Source organism: Arachis stenosperma, chromosome 6 (assembly GCF_014773155.1).
Source record: "Arachis stenosperma cultivar V10309 chromosome 6, arast.V10309.gnm1.PFL2, whole genome shotgun sequence".
Taxonomy (NCBI): domain Eukaryota; kingdom Viridiplantae; phylum Streptophyta; class Magnoliopsida; order Fabales; family Fabaceae; genus Arachis; species Arachis stenosperma.
The window spans coordinates 46,765,362-46,770,785 of record NC_080382.1 but is presented as its reverse complement, the minus strand read 5'-3'; the positions used below and the strand labels follow the sequence as shown (position 1 = coordinate 46,770,785).

The window sequence follows — 5,424 nt, the reverse complement described above, 5'->3', positions numbered from 1 at the left end:
GCAAATAGCTTTGAGCTTAAGCCTCAATTAGTTTCTCTAATGCAGTAGAATTGCAAGTTTCATGGACTTCTAGCAGAAGATCCTCATCAGTTCTTAGCTGAATTCTTGGAGATCTGTGATACTGTTAAGACCAATGGGGTTGATCCCGAGGTCTACAGACTTCTGCTTTTCCCCTTTCCTATAAGAGACAGAGCTAGGATATGGTTGGACTCACAACCTAGAGAAAGCCTGAACTCTTGGAACAAGTTGGTCAATGCTTTCTTGACCAAGTTCTTTCTACCTCAAAAGATGAGCAAGCTTAGAGTGGAAGTCCAAACCTTCAAACAGAAGGAAGGTGAATCCCTCTATGAAGCTTGGGAAAGATACAAGCAATTAACCAAAAGTTGTCCTTCTGACATGCTTCCAGAATGGAGCCTCATATGTATGTTCTATGATGGTCTGTCTGAATTATCCAAGATGTCATTGGACCATTCTGTTGGTAGATCTCTTCATTTGAAAATGCCTGCAGAAGCCCAGGAACTCATTGAGATGGTTGTAAATAACCAGTTCATGTACACTTCTGAAAGGAATCCTGTGAATAATGGGATGACTCAGAAGAAAGGAGTCCTTGAGATTGATACTCTGAATGCCATATTGGCTCAGAACAAAATATTGACTCAGCAAGTCAATATGATTTCTCATAATCTGACTAGATTACAAACTGCATCCTGTAGTACTAAAGAAGCCCCCTCTGAAGGAGAAGCTTATGACCCTGAGAATCCTACAATGAAAGAGGTGAATTATATGGGAGAACCCTATGGAAACACCTATAATCCTTCATGGAGAAATCACCCAAATTTCTCGTGGAAGAATCAACAGAAGCCTCAACAAGTCTTCAATAATAATAATGGTGGGAGAAATAGGTTTGGCAATAGCAAGCCTTTTCCATCATCTTCTCAGCAACAGACAAAGAATTCTGAGCAGAGCTCCTCTAGCTAAGCAACCATAGTCTCTGATCTATCTAAGGCCACTCTCAGTTTTATGACTGAAATAAGGTCCTCCATCAGAAAGTTGGAGACACAGGTGGGTCAGCTGAGCAAAAGAGTTACTGAAACGCCTCCTAGTACTCTCCCAAGCAATACAGAAGAGAATAGAAAAATAGAGTGCAAGAATTCCAAGAATCATGCAATGTTAGTCTAAAGCTTTAGTCTAAAAAGATTAGACATGGCTAGCCAAGCTTCAGCAGGACATTGCATTCAAGAGCTAAATTGATGAGAATCAATCAGCTTTGGTGATGATGAAAACATCACCTTGAAACTCTAGAAATCATTCTTAAAAATTCTGAAGAGAAATACCTAATCTAAGCAACAAGATGTACCGTCAGTTGTGCAAAAACTTGGTGCACGGAATTGTGATCATCAATGGCGCCATCAACATGGTATGCTCAATTACAATCTCAACTCTTTATCACAACTTCGCACAACTAACCAGCAAGTGCACTGAGTCGTCCAAGTAATAAACCTTACGCGAGTAAGGGTCGATCCAACGGAGATTGTTGGTATGAAGCAAGCTATGGTCATCTTGTAAATCTCAGTTAGGCGGATTTAAATGGTTATGGAGGATTAATGATTAAAAGATAAATAAACTATAAAATAAGGATATAGATACTTATGTAATTCATTGGTGAGAACTTCAGATAAGCGTATGGAGATGCTTTGTCCCTTCCGTCTCTCCGCTTTCCTACGTTTTCATCCAATCCTTCTTACTCCTTTCCATGGCAAGCTATATGTTGGGCATCACCGTTGTCAGTGGCTATAGTCCCGTCCTCTCAGTGAAAATGTTCAACGCACTCTGTCACAGCACAGCTATTCATCTGTCGGTTCTCGATCATGTTGGAATAGAATCCAGTGATTCTTTTGCGTCTGTCACTAACGCCCCACAATCGCGAGTTTGAAACTCGTCACAGTCATTCAATCCTTAAATCCTACTCAGAATACCACAGACAAGGTTTAGACCTTCCAGATTCTCAAGAATGTCGCCATCAATTCTAGCTTATACCACGAAGATTCTGATTAAAGAATCCAAGAGATACACATTCAAGCCTTGTTTGCATGTAGAAGGAAGTGGTTGTCAGGCACGCGTTCATAAGTGAGAATGATGATGAGCGTCATATAATCATCACATTCATCATGTTCTTGGGTGCAAATGAATATCTTAGAACAAGAATGAGCTGAATTGAATAGAAGAACAATAGTAATTGCATTAATACTCGAGGTACAACGAGCTCCACACCTTAATCTATGGTGTGTAGAAACACCACCATTGAAAATACATAAGAACAAGGTCTAGGCATGGCCGAATGGCCAACCTCCCAAAGAGGGTTCAATCATAAAAACATGATCAAAAGATTCTCTAATACAATAGCAAAAAGGTCCTATTTGTAGAGAACTAGTAGCTTAGGGTTTACAAAGATGAGTAAATGACATAAAAATCCACTTCCGGGCCCACTTGGTGTGTGCTTGGGCTGAGCATTGAAGCTTTCATGTGTAGAGACTTTTCTTGGAGTTAAACGCCAGCTTTTGTGCCAGTTTCGGCGTTTAACGCCAGAATTCTTGAGCTGACTTGGAATGCCTGTTTGGGCCATCAAATCTCGGGCAAAGTATAGACTATTATACATTGCTGGAAAGCCCAGGATGTCTACCTTCCAACGCAATTGAGAGCGCGCAAATTGGGCTTCTGTAGCTCCAGAAAATCTACTTCGAGTGCAGAGAGGTCAGAATCCAACAGCATCTGCAGTCCTTTTCAGCCTCTGAATCAGATTTTTGCTCAGGTCCCTCAATTTCAGCCAGAAAATACCTAAAATCACATAAAAACACACAAACTCGTAGTAAAGTCCAGAAAAGTAAATTTTAACTAAAAACTAATAAAAATATAATAAAAACTAACTAAAACATACTAAAAACATACTAAAAACAATGCCAAAAAGCGTATAAATTATCCGCTTATCAAAAGTCCAGAAATGTAAATTTTGCTTAAAAACTAATAATAATATACTAAAAAGTAGCTATATCCCACTAAAAACTATCTAAAAATAATGCCAAAATGCATATAAATTATCCGCTCATCACAACACCAAACTTAAATTGTTGCTTGTCCCCAAGCAACTGAAAATCAAAATAGGATAAAAGAAGAGAATATACAATGAATCTCACAATATCAATGAAACTTAGTCCTAATTAGATGAGTGGGACTAGTAGCTTTTTACTTCTGAACAGTTTTGGCATCTCACTTTATCCTTTGAAATTCAGAATGATTGGCATCTATAGGAACTCAGAATTTTAGATACTGTTATTGATTCTCCTAGTTCAGTGTGTTGATTCTTGAACACAGCTATTTTATGAGTCTTGGCCGTGGCCTAAGCACTTTATTTTATAACTGGGAGAACCTTTTCAGATTGTGACTCAGCTTTGCTAAAGTCCCCAGTTAGAGGTGTCCAGAGTTCTTAAGAACACTCTTTTTGCTGTGGATCACGACTTTAACCACTCAGTCTCAAGCTTTTCACTTGGACCTTCATGCCACAAGCACATGATTAGGGACAACTTGATTTAGCCGCTTAGGCCAGTATTTTATTCCTTTAGGCCCTCCTATCCATTAATGCTCAAAGCCTTGAATCCTTTTTACCCTTGCCATTTGGTTTTAAGGGCTATTGGCTTTTTTCTGCTTGCTTTTTCTTTTTTTTCTTTCTCTTTTTTTCGCCATTTTTTTGCAACTTTTTCTTTCTCACTGCTTTTTCTTGCTTCAAGAATCAATTTCATGATTTTTCAGATTATCAATAATATTTCTCTTTGTTCATCATTCTTTCTAGAGCCAACAATTTTAACATTCATAAACTTCACTATCAAAAATATGCACTATTCAAGCATGCATTCATAAAACAAAAAGTATTGCCACCATATCAAAATAATTAAACTAATTTCAAGATAAAATTTGAAGTTCAAGTACTTCTTGTTCTTTTATAATTAGGCACATTTTTCATTTAAGAGAGGTGAAGGATTCATGGAATTATTCATATCTTTAAGACATAGACACTAGACACTAATGATCATGTAATGAAGACACAAACATAGATAACACATAGAGCATCAAATTCAAAAAAACAGAAAAATAAGAACAAGGAAATCAAAGAACGGGTCCACCTTAGTGATGGCGGCTAGTTCTTCCCCTTGAAGATCCAATGGAACGCCTGAGCTCCTCTATGTCTCTTCCTTACCTTTGTTGCTCCTCCCTCATAGCTCTTTGATCTTCTCTAATCTCATGAAGAATGATGGAGTGCTCTTGGTGCTCCACCCTTAGTTGGTCCATGTTGTAACTCAAGCCTTCCAAAGAGGTGTTGAGTTGCTCCCAATAGTTGTGTGGAGGAAAATGCATCCCTTGAGGCATCTCAGGGATTTCTTGATGAATTTCCTCATGCTCTTGTTGAGGTCCATCAGTGGGCTTTCTTGTACGCTCCATCCTCTTTTTAGTGAGGGGCTTGTCCTCTTCAATGAGGAAATCTCCTTCTATGTCAATCCCAGCCGAATTGCATAGGTGACAAATGAGATGAGGAAAGGCTAACCTTGCCAAATTGGAGGACTTGTCAACCACCTTGTAGAGTTCTAGAGGTATGATCTCATGAACCTCCACTTCTTCCCCAATCATGATATTGTGGATCATGATGGCCCGATCCACAGTTACTTCGGATCGGTTGCTAGTAGGAATGATGGAGCATTGGATGAACTCCAACCATCCTCTAGCCATAGACTTAAGGTCTGGTCTTCTCAATTGAACCGGCTTGCCTCTTGAATCTCTTTTCCATTGAGCTCCTTCCACACATATGTCCATGAGGACTTGGTCCAACCTTTGATCAAAGTTGACCCTTCTAGTGTTTGGGCGTGCATTTTCTTGCATCATTGGCAAGTGGAACACCAACCTTACATTTTCCAGACTGAAATCTAAGTATTTCCCCCGAACCATTGTAAGCCAATTCTTTGGATTTGGGTTCATACTTTGATCATGGTTCCTAGTGATCCATGCATTGGCATAGAACTCCTGAACCATTAAGATTCTGACTTGTTAAATGAGGTTAGTGAGAACTTCCCAACCTCTTCTTCGGATCTCATGTCGGATCTCCGGATACTCATTTTTCTTGAGCATGAAAGGGACCTCAAGGATCACTTTCTTCTTGGCCACAACTTCATAGAAGTGGTCTTGATGGACTTTTGAGATGAATCTCTCCATCTCCCATGACTCAGAGGTGGAAGCTTTTGCCTTTCCTTTCCTCCTTCTAGAGGATTTTCCAGCCTTAGGTGTCATAATTGGTTATGGAAAAACAAAAAGCAATGCTTTTACCACACCAAACTTAAAAGGTCTGCTCATCCTCGAGCGAAAGAAGAAAGAAAGAAGGGG

General features: G+C 39.3%; 1 non-coding gene across 1 annotated transcript; it reads right to left on the bottom strand.

The window, feature by feature from the left end:
- Positions 1-294: 294 nt before the first annotated feature.
- Positions 295-402, bottom strand: LOC130937117 (small nucleolar RNA R71). Its single transcript, XR_009068349.1, has one exon. It is a non-coding gene; the product is annotated as a small nucleolar RNA R71 (small nucleolar RNA).
- Positions 403-5,424: the final 5,022 nt, after the last annotated feature.